Source organism: Pinus tabuliformis, chromosome 6 (assembly GCF_031772625.1).
Source record: "Pinus tabuliformis cultivar Carrire ecotype Pingquan chromosome 6, CPIR1, whole genome shotgun sequence".
NCBI lineage: Eukaryota > Viridiplantae > Streptophyta > Pinopsida > Pinales > Pinaceae > Pinus > Pinus tabuliformis.
The window spans coordinates 1843773092-1843785293 of record NC_142292.1 but is presented as its reverse complement, the minus strand read 5'-3'; the positions used below and the strand labels follow the sequence as shown (position 1 = coordinate 1843785293).

Genomic DNA, 12202 nt, shown 5'->3' with positions numbered 1-12202 from the left:
TACGGATGTTGTACACAAATTTCGTATATGCACAAGTTATACAAAATTTGTGCATATACAAAAGATATGTGCATATATAGAAGGTGCACATATGTAGAAGAGATGCACATATACAGAAGTTTCACATATACGGAAGATATGCGCATATACGGAATATATGTGCATATACAGAAGTTGTTTATAACTTCAGTCACTATATAGGCACAAATTCTGTATAGATGCATATCTTCCATATATGCATAAACATATATTTGTATATACCAAAGTTGCGCATATAAAAAATTGTGCATATACAAAAATTTCACATATACGGTCGTTGCATGTATACAGTGGCTAGAGTTGTGCTAATTTATGTATATTTGCGTCTTACATATATGTGTAGCTTTTGTATATGTGAATCTACCGTATATGCCCAACTTCCATATATGTGCATATACGAAAGCTACACATATACAAAAGTTGTGCACTACTTTAACCTTTGTATATGTGACTTCCATATATGCGCATATCTTCCATATATGTGCAACATCTGTATATGCACATATACGAAAGCTGCACGCATATATAAGATATGCGCATATACAGAAGATATGTGCATTTGTGTAGGGTTGGTGATTTGGGTTTCTATAGAAAATGGAGATGGCTAGTTCACATGCTGAAATTGACAAAACACCTGAGAAAAGTTGCACATGAAGTAGAATATCTGCATATATAAAATTTGTGCAGAATATCTTGAGTGAATTATTTTCTGTAGAAGTGAGGACTTGCATTATTTATGAGGAATTTTACTACTACGAATTGAATCATGTTATTGAATGGAATAAGGACCCCATGTGTGGAAGAATCATGACTCAAGGATCCAACGGAGGTTGTGAACACAACCTCAGGACTTAGATTGAGATTCTTCAGTTGATTGGATTGTTGTTATAACTAACATTGTGTAGTTTTTTGTACGAATGAGCTTGTTGTTTTAGTTACTAGATTGATTGCACGTCCCTTTGGTGCTCATGAATTAAATGAATGTTGAATTTAGATATTTTATTCTTTCACGTGACATATGAGGGATGAATCCAATCTTTGTTACAATATATTATTGTTATAATGTTGTTACCTTTGATATAGTATTAACCAATTAATTATATTTCTACATATATTTTTCTAGTGCCTCATAAGTTTATGATTCCCTGGTTGATAATTTAATGTACAACAATTTAAACAATTAAATTTCCTGTCAATATCACTTATGATATTTCTACCTTTTTTCATTTGTGATAACTCCTACATATATGTATAAGTAGTGTTGTGCTATTACCATTGTAAAATTCATCCCATATTAGGAAAAGAGCTCACCCATTTGTATCAAACACAATACCATCTCAAGCCTTGGTGCTAGATTTTACTAGTCAATATCCAACCACTTGTGTGTGTTTGTGTATGTCTTTATGTGTGTATCCTATGCATATTATATCACATTATATAATAATTTTATTAAAAGAACCATATATCTTTTCAAATACCATCCCCATATCTATATCCATAAAGCTTATATTTTACGCAATAGTTCAAGTGTTGGAGAAGTGGACAAATTATGTATTTCCAAAGGATTTGTTTTGCACTCTAACTGCTAGTGTTTGAATTTTATTAACACCCAGGAGAAATTGAATGAAAACTACATGAAGTGGGTTGAGTTTTGAAATCTATGAATTTGTATTGATCATAAAGGAAAAAAACCACTAGATTTGACAATGCATTGAGTCAAAGCACAACGTTGATGACCAAAATGTCGATAGAGGAAATTGCATTTAAAATTTGTAATAGTTGTATGAAGGGGATGTGGATTTTAGTAAATCATTGAAGGCTTGTAAACAACCATGTAATGAAGAAATGAAAATTCATTCCAAGAGGGTCTATTTTTTTTTATCAATAATTACTCTAGGAGGATAAATGAAGGAAAAACTCATCAAAGAATTGCATAACAACATCGTAGGAGATCAATCTATAGAGAGAAAGTATTTGATATGCAAAATTTTACTATTGCCCCAAAGTTTCCATTAATGTGAAGAAATGGGTGGATGGTTGTTGAATTCGTGAACATTTTAAGGAGGAAGCCAAAACAATGAATTGTATATGACATTTTCATTACTAAATAGACTATGGGAAGAATTTAGTATGTATTATAATTTTGTATTTCCAAGAATGAAAAGAGATATTGACTTTATATTTATGGTTGCTATTTGATTTTCAAAGATGGTGCATTTCATCCCATGGAAGACCAATGATCACACAAACATTATCTATTTTTTTTTTTAGGGAAGTCTTTTCTCCATTTGGTTTTTATGTGTGGCATTACATGAATTCCATTGGAATGGTATTTTACACAATCCTTGTCATTCCTAGTATAGAGATCAATGTTTTAAGTTTTCAACTTCTCTTTCTTCCTAGTTTAATTCTTTCTCCTTCTATTATGGAATATATATATATATATATATATATATATATATATATATAGAGAGAGAGAGAGAGAGAGAGAGAGAGAGAGAGAGATGCATTTAGATTATTGGGTAAACCATAAAATATGAAGGGAACCCCTATAAGGAGCAAATGATTGGAGGTCATTTTCTTACCATAAAATTTACGAATTAGCAATTTCAAAATTAACGGTTTCCTCTTGAGTACCATAGAAATAAAACTTTCAAAATAAGTAAAAACATTTAAATTGAATATTAAATTTAAGCAATATCAAGGAGGCATATAATTCATTTCGTGCTCAACATGGAGATGATACATAGTACTTATAAAACTATAATTAATTACAATATCAACAATAATACAAAGTTAAAATATACACATACTAATACATGTACTCAAAACACGTGCCATCATTTACTCAAAATACATGCCATCAATCATTTAAGAGATAATAATACAATAAATATATGTATTGAATGTGAAATATAATAATAATAATAAAATTTCATAGTGAGTAACCATGGACATCTATATATGATATTTATAACCAATAATAATGTTAACCAAATATAAATATGAATGGCAATAAAAAAATCTTAGAATGGAGAGAGATAAATTTAATATGTACACACATTAAAAAAATGATTATGTTGAAGTCCACAGGGCCTTGGATAGACGGTGATCAGGTGCTCTGTCAAGGAACTTCTCAATGTGAAGTCACCGATTCAATTCCCTGCCTCGAATGGAGTATATTGTACATGGAAGATGCAGTCCTGCCAAGCTTACAAAAAATGATTATGTTCAAAATGATCAAATTTACATATAAAAAAATATTATAGATTTAATATTTACTTAGAAATATTATAAAAAATTAAATATAATTATATAACAATAATCAAAATTACATGTTTACATAGTAATATTTACATAATTGTGATTTTTGAGTTCTCTCAAATTAAGTGAGATTACAACCAATCTAAATCCATTTTTAATTATAAAAAAATGTAGAATTCAAAACATTCAATCTCTCTTCATGCTTAATAAAATTATACTTAATATGGATTTATATTAGGAGTTTCATGTGCCATACATAAACTCAGCTTGAAACTTAGAGTTTCATATTTCCGAAATGCTCTTATAATTAGAGAACTCATTCTACATCCCACTATAGAATAGTTGCAACATTGTCATCGTCTCCTTCTCAATGCTTACTTATATCAATAAAAAAACTACAAGTAAATAAATAATATTCTCAATTGTCTTTGATAAATGAAATAATAATTGGAAACATGTGTGGTTGCACTCAAGGAGATATATTAATGATCTAGTAGCTCATCCACATATAAATAGATCAAAGTCCACGCTCACACCATTCTTTCAAAAAGTTGAATCCCCCAATTGGATTTAGAGGGTTCCATTCTATAAATACACACACATCCACAAACATAGATCCATCTTAACCTATAATGAAGCTAATCCATAAATGTAATCATTTCCTCAAATTATTACATTGTTAAAAAGGCTTGCATCTCAAAGGATTCGATCCTCTTGTTAAGATGGATCTAGGGAGATGTTATCCAAATTTCTCCTCCTTTTATTTGTGTGTAGCTTATATGTTTAACTTCACCCTTCTTTATTCATGTATTCAACCTATGAGTTGGAGGGCCCTCTAAATAACTCTACATAAAGAATGAAAAAATCTTTGAAGTAATAAACAACTATAGTTAGTTGGTTATTAATTTATCTCGTGTCTTTTTATATTATCTACATATCAAATTTGATTCCTCCTTCAAGATAACCATCATTCTTCCCAACCACTCAAGTTAATATTTCTTCCCAACCACCCAAGTTAATATTGAATAGGCATACTTATATACATACAAATATATATATTTGTTTTTAATTGTAAATTAAGGTTGACATTGTAATATTTTATTTAAGCAATTTAAATGTTGTTTGTCATTTATACTTAGAGCCCAACAGGATTACAAATCTCCCTCATGTCGACTTATGAAAAGTGGCTCTGGCTCTACTCTAGAGGCTAAGATATTTGATTTTGTTTCTTGCTTAGTAAATCCATAGTTAAAATGAATCTATTCAAATGGGTTTATCTCTAACTTGGATCAGTTTTATGTGTCCCAAAATGGGTCTGACTCTCTATGATGCAAAGAGAGAATCATTTTATAACCCATTACAAAAGATATTGTAATATCTATCTCCTATGTAATATTCACTTGCATGAATAAAAACACAAATAAAAATAAATATATTTCCTCTAATCAGTGATAATTTAAAAAATAACGATAAAATCTTATCAACCTAGTATAGAAGAGATTGTAACATCCATCTCCTATGTAATGCTCACATGCATTAAGAAAAATAAAAATAAAAATATTTGCACTTCTTCTTTGATAAGTTAAAAGTAAAGTTTCTCATGCATATTGAATGATGGAATTTTAAAGTTAGAAATTTTCTCCCAAGAGTTTATCTTATTTTAATACAATCCAAATACTCACTCATAATTTTGAAAAAATGAGTAGATAAAGGGGGAACATTGCCTCCACAAAAAAAAAAAATAGATCCACTTAAAGGATGAGTTTGTCCACTTAGCTAACTAGTGAGAAGTGGAAATGCTTTTCTAAATGGATAATATTTTTGTTTAAAGTCATAATTTCATTTAATAGATGTAAACTTTGTACTTAACTATTTTGACTACTTATTAACTCACTCCAAAGAGTGAATTAACTAGTGAGAAGTGGAAATTCTTTTCTAAATGGATAAGAATTTTGTTTAAAGTTATAATTTCTTTTAATAGACAAAAACTTTGTATTTTACTAATTTGGCAATTTATTACCTTACTCCATGAATAACTTTAATGAAAAGTGGAAATTCTTTTCTAAATAAGTAAAAATTTTGTTTAAAATTATAATTTCATTTATTAAAATAAAACTTTATATTTTAATCTATTCATTTGATTTAAGAAAATATATTTCTATATATATTACTTTGAAAAATTTAACCCATTTTAAAATAGCTATAAAAACTTGAGGTTATCCGTAGATCCAATCCACTATTAAAACAATAAAAACTTTGCGATTATGTCAAAATCGGGTGAGGACCAGAACACGCTAGCAACCTGTAGAACCCTTGCGGAACTGAAGATTTTGAGGCTTAGTTCAAGCGAATCCGAATCCTATTGAAGGTGTAGTATTTTTCAGCGACTTTTCTTGCAAAATGGGAATAGAAATCTGTAATTGTTGCTTTACTCAGGAAGTCTAGTTTACTTGCAAAAAGGGAACAAAAATCTTGAATTGTTGCCTTATTGAGGATGCGCATGTATTTTGTGAAACATAGTGTGTAAATTTAATTTTTTTTGCTCAGTTTTCACTGCTTTAAATTTTTCTTTTCCAACTTTTTAATGTCAAAGATGCACATGTATTCTGTGATCCATAGATCCAATCCCCTATTAAAACAATAACTTTTCTCTTAGAAATTAACAACATTTTAATAAGAAAACGAAATCCAAAATTATTAAGGAATCCAATTCCTCCCCATACAATTATTTCCTTTGAATTTTACAATATTAAAATAAAAATAGTTTACATTTCAAAGTATCTGATCCTTCTTTAAAGTTTACAATATTAAGACGAAAATTGTTTGCATTTCAAGGTTTTTGATCCTCTTCAAAATAGACTTTAGCATATATTATTGAATTATTATTTTTTTTTTGGTTTTTAAATGTGCGCAGCCTATGAGTTTGATGGCACCCTCTTTTCTTCTTGTATGTAGCCTATGAGTTTGAGGCTATGTTATTTGTGTACATATTAACAAAATTCCTTCCATAGTTTTTGTTTATGTACAGTCTGGTTATTGTACCTTATAGCTGCATTATGTAGGGTTTGGTGGGTGCTTCACTGTTAATTGGAGGATGCCTTGATTCGGAGGAATTCCCTTATACTATACATTCATGCTAGCTACCATGGTTTGAAAAAACTGTGTGCGACGAAGCCCAAAATCCTAAAGTCAAACCCTCAAACTTTCCATGGGCAAATTTAAATATTTAGACAGACAGTAATGGCTCAAATAATTACTCTATATCCAATCTCATTCTAAAATATTCCTAAAATATACCATCTTTATCTATAAATTTCACCAACATACCCACAAAATACCTACTAATTTGTGAGAGCAAGGAAAGAACAATAGAGAGTAAAGAATCCAATTATATTTTGGAAATAGTAAAACATGTCTACATAAAAATAGGGCCACACTATTAAAAATAATATGTCTGCCAACTGAAAGTTTGCAGTTAATATTTTATATGGAGTCTGAACAAAACAAATTGTATATCAAAAAATATATCTGCAGCCGTAGCATCTATATGGTCCTATCACAAAAACACTTAATCCTAACCATGCCATAACCATGAATTCAATGCATCCTAAGTCGCGCGCAATCCTCATAGCTTCACCCGTACCTTGGAATTCTTAACAGTCACTGTGGCCTTGGCATCGAGCTGGTCGACGATAAGGTCCCATCACGCGCGAACTGTTATCTTCCATAACTTCAACTTCCCAACCTTTATCTTCATGGGAACATCGCCTTCAATTTCAGGGGAATGCCCGCCTAATTTATCTGCGCATTGCGCGTAGACTTCATGGCGTTGGTGAGTTTAGCACCGGTCCCACTGAGTTCCACGTCCAACAAAGTAGTGTTCTTGTGGCCCTGGTAAAATACCAGTAGGAAGCCTGTGACAGGCTCCGAGCCTGAATACAAAACTACGAGAGGGTTGTTGTCGAGATAATATATACCGATCCTCTTGTTGAGATTCCGGGCCTTTATTTTCACATCGAATTGGCAATTTGTATTGAAATCGATGGGGTTGATGGGGAAATTAGTAATATGGATGCTGTCGATAGAGTATTCGGGGATCTTGGGCCAAAAGACCAACTACAGAATGCCACAGGCGAGTGCGATTAAAAAGCAAATGGTGCAGCACAAGCATCGGCGCTTGGGAGGCAGTGACAAGTATCTGGGATGCTCTCTTCTGGAGATAACTTGGTCCTTTGGAATCTTTAACTCTCAACGGGATCGACTCCGCCCTTCTTAGAGGAAATATTGCTGGAATTGGGCGCCAATGGAGCACTCGGCTTCTTGTTTACATATTCGCCTGCATCCTTCTCGACATCTGCAGTCATCGAGTAGATTCTCTGTTGATCTGCCATCATGGCACCCAGCCCCGAGCTGTGAACAAAGTGATATGAATAGATTTAGGCCGACCAGATTTGATCTTGGAAGTCCCTAAAGCTTAAAATGGACTGACTTAAGCTGACAAGACTAGATCCTGGGGCTCCCAAAACTTAAAATGAACCAGTTTAGGCCGACAAGATTCAATCTTGGGGCTCCCGGAAACTTGAAGACCTTCATGCAATGATGGGAATGAATTCTGCAGGGGCGGAGCATCCACAAAAGAGATGTTAGTTCACATGAACCAATATTTCCAATCTACCTTTTGGAAGGTGAGGGAATGTAGCATAGGTCGCCTGGTGGGAAAATTGAGTAAGGAAGCTACCCGCAGTTGTTGGAGTGGTTAGTATCGTGTACCAGTTTCGAACCACGTTCTTATGCATTATTCTATGTATGTGCTTCGACAACAAGCGGGCTGAGGAGAACCTGTTATCTGTACAGGGCATCATGTCGGAGCTCTCCCCAATAAACTAACGTCTAGACGAAGTCTTACCAATTCCAGAGTTCTTCTATCGATGATAATGGGCATGGTTCACATAGAGGTTTGGGTTTTTGAAGAAAATGAGGGCGGGGTTGATTTTCCAGAATGATTTCAAATTTGAATTTCATTAGCCCGCGCATAATTTAAAAACTTGAGCATATACAATCATGTATGCTCCATGCCATAACCGCCAAAAGAATGGCGTACTATCAACGCAATTTCTGGAATCCATCATGGATGCATAAGTCATGGTGGATGAATGCGAATACATACAGAGACATCGACACATTCTCTTATTAATCAGAATCTATTCGTCAGCGAAAGGATGCACATGGGTTGACATCCATGGCATACTGTCACCGTGTACTGTATTTAAAGTGTATTAATGGATCTATAGAGGTGGAAATAGGCCTTGCCCAATCTTTGGTCCAAGTTCATAGTCATACTTGAAATGAGAACTCCAAAGCTTGTGCTTGTACTTGATTTACTCGTTTTTCCACCTTTATGTTCTGTTGCTCACTCGTCTAAGTCCTACTAAGAATGAGTGTCCTACTAAGAATGAGTGTTTTGGTTAATATTAATTCACTTTTAAGTTACTAAGGGTTATGAACAAACAAGCTTTGTTTCTTCAGTCACTTAATTAAGGAAGAAAGCTTATGTCGTTCATCATGCGACTACAGGGAATTATTTTTTCTCGACGTAGCCAGTTCCTTTCCCAATTAGAGTATCTATATTTTCTATAAACTCATAGAATTTCTGTATCCGTTTAGGATATTCCAGTAAATAAGAAATGTCTTGCAGAGTTAATATGTCATTTCATAAAATGGAACTACATATGGGATATTCAAATCTTCAATGAGTTTGATAATAATCAAACACGATATTACTCATTCTCACGATAAAGGAGGAGGATGTTTGATCTACCTGCATATCTAAAAAGACTCTGAAAAGGAGAGAATAACACAAATGTTCTCGAAAACAATACCATCATCTTATTAAGAAGAAGAGATGAGAATTTTATAAATAATGCAAACATTCTCCTAATGCATTTTTAATTACAAAATATATGAGATAAAAATCAATTACATTATTAGATAAAACAACTATAGAGATGCTTCCATGTTTACTAGTTTTTTGATGTTTCCATCTTTTCAAGTTTCAGATGTTGCCAAGAAAATAATGTGATTTTTCCTTGTTGTCTAGATGTTTCTGATTGCTGAGAATTTCTTGGTTGTCCAATCCCTCCGTATTTAGAGTGGGAAGTATCCTGACTTCGTCCACCAGTGGAGGGAAATTGTGCTCCAATGGTTCTATTTTCAGCGATTGGGTATGCACTGGTGTGTGTCCCTTCCAACGAACAAGATATGATAAGTCAGGAGCCACATTGACACCCCTAAACAGTGCCATTCTGCGCAGTGAGAGTTTCCCTTGTGAAAAATGAGAACTCATTGCATGCTTTCCCATCAAAAGTGGCGAGCAGCTGTTGAGATTATTCCTGCATAGAAAGTAGCATGGATTTGAGAATAAGAAAAAGGATGCATGTCTAACATGAAGTCTTCCATAACAGGGCCCTTCAAATTTTTTAGAACAGGTCCCTTCATTGACTGCCATTCCTCATTTGTTTTCTTGTTGTTGAATACAGTATCCACACTCTGCCCAAAAGTTGTTGACAATGGCTTTGCCCCAACTTGTGTGGCACTCTTGCGACTAGAATTTGAACTTGAGCTTTCATCTATTGCTACCATTGATGGATTTCTTTGAATCCCACAATTAACGCCATTAGATGTTGCATATATCTTTACAACCTGCATATTTTTGTGTCTAGTCTGACCTTTGAGAAAAACATGTTCCTTTGATTAATCATGTCCAATAGATGGCTTTCCAGTAAGGCAAAATAATGGGGCAGTGGATAAGGAAGCACTTGGAATAAGATTGATTTTGTTTTCAATAGAGAATTGGGGATGAAACACCATGGGTTCAATGAAGATATTTGCAATTTTTGGTTGTAGTGGAGTCATGGCAGGGGATATTGCATTGCTGTTGTTTTCTAGCTCGACAGAGCAAACCAAACACAAAGTTATGTATTGGTTTATATTGACTTTCTTAATGGTAACTTTGCCAGTAAGAGGTTGGATTGATGTGAGTGTCGAGGATGTCAGCACATAGGTGTGGTCCTCATGTTGCAAGTGGTATTTGTGATCTTTAGCATGATAAACAACATTTCGGGCTTGTTGGTATGGAATTCCTAGTAACAAATTGGCATAATCGAGAGGAGAAACATCACATAGCACAATATCTCGAAAAGGACCGATAGCAAAGGTGACGACCCAATGTTGGAAGACAATAAGATGAGGGACTTCCTTTTCAGCCAAACCTAGCTGATATGGGTTAGGTTGTGGAGTGGTCGGAACGCTAAGGTGGTGAACCAAGCCTTGTGCCACAAGATTCTTTTGACTCCCATTGTCGAGGATAAGAGTCACCAAGTCATGTTTGATTTGACAGTTATTGGTAAATAGTGGTGCAACAGAGATTCCAGATTCATTAGTAGTCATGAGGATGAGAGATGGGTTTACTTTGGTAGGATTTTCAAGAGAAACAATTGCAAGTGAGGTAGAGGAATTTTGTTGCTCTACCTTTGTAAAACGAGTATTGTTAGGGTGCATATTTTGAAGTACACGACAATTTACTGAAGCATGTGAGTTGGCCTTATGAATGTACACCAGTGAGATGAGTAAAGGGCCGCATTAGATGGACTAGCATGAGATGGATCCTTTTTGGTTTTAGGAGATCGAGTTTGAGGAGCCACTTTACATTCTACAGCCAAGGCCTGAACAAAGGCATTGTGCAAGGAAGTACTATCAAACAACTCAACTTCTCGACGAAAAAACAATAGTAGACCAAAATTAAATTTAATAATTAATACCTCTTCTGGATCAGAGATATGGACTTGAATGCGCAATTTGTAGAAGACGTCAATCTATGATTGTACTAATTGATTTGGTGTTGTTGGATTTGCAGCCATTTGGCAAGGAGATTCTAGAGATATCCTGGGGGTTAAAACATGCTCTTAAGGCTTGGCAAAAGTCATCCCAAGATGTGATATGTGTGGCTCTCGTCTCAGCTTGGTCTCTGAGCTCAACAACCAAGGACATATTCTCAAGTTGAGTATTCCACCATGTTTGCGGCAGGTCCTCCAACTGTAGACCAACGATTTGAACCTTCATGTCCTCTTCCATCGTGGGACATGTTTTGAAATAGGTAGGGAGATTGCGGAGCCAAGAATCGATGACCTTTGCTTTTATTTTTCCTAAAAATTTGGGCAATTGAAAGCCTGTATGCAACTGCATTTGTCAAGGAGGGTCTCTCTGTTGTTGCAACATAATTAGCTCTTGAATAGCCATGACTAAATCATGCACTGGTGAGTCCTCGGTTGAGGTTTCTCAATGGGGCGACATGATTTTCATCCACTAAAGGAATTGAAAGGTATGACCTCAAGCGGCAATCTGTGATGAGAATCTGAAGCAAGGAGGGCACACCTAGAAGGGTGTTAAATTGTTAAGCCACAAATTCCAAAAAAAAACTTGGAACAAGTGGATAGCTTCCAAGATCTTCTGCTGTGATACCAATTGATCTACATGCAGATCTAAAAAGATTAAGAGAATTAGAGAATAACATAGAGGTTCTAGAAAACAATACCATCATCTTATTATGAGGAAGAGATGAGCATTTTATAAAAAATGCAAATATTCTTCTTATGCATTTTTAATTAGAGAATATATGAGATAGAAATCAATTACATTATTAGAAAAAACAACCATAGAGATGTTTCCATCTTTACTAGTTTTTTTTTTATGTTTCCTTTTTTTAAATTTTAGATGTTGCCAAAATAATTAATGTGATTTTTTCTTATTGTACACACATTTCTGATGGGTGAGCGTTTCTTGGTTGCCCAATGTTTTCAGCCGAAGGGATCTCGTAGATGGCATTAGTAAAAATAAAGAGGAC

The 12202-nt window shown here is 34.0% G+C and overlaps 1 pseudogene; it reads right to left on the bottom strand.

The window, feature by feature from the left end:
• Positions 1–6928: 6928 nt before the first annotated feature.
• Positions 6929–7694, bottom strand: LOC149266380 (NDR1/HIN1-like protein 6; annotated as a pseudogene).
• Between the last annotated feature and the right edge of the window lie 4508 nt (positions 7695–12202).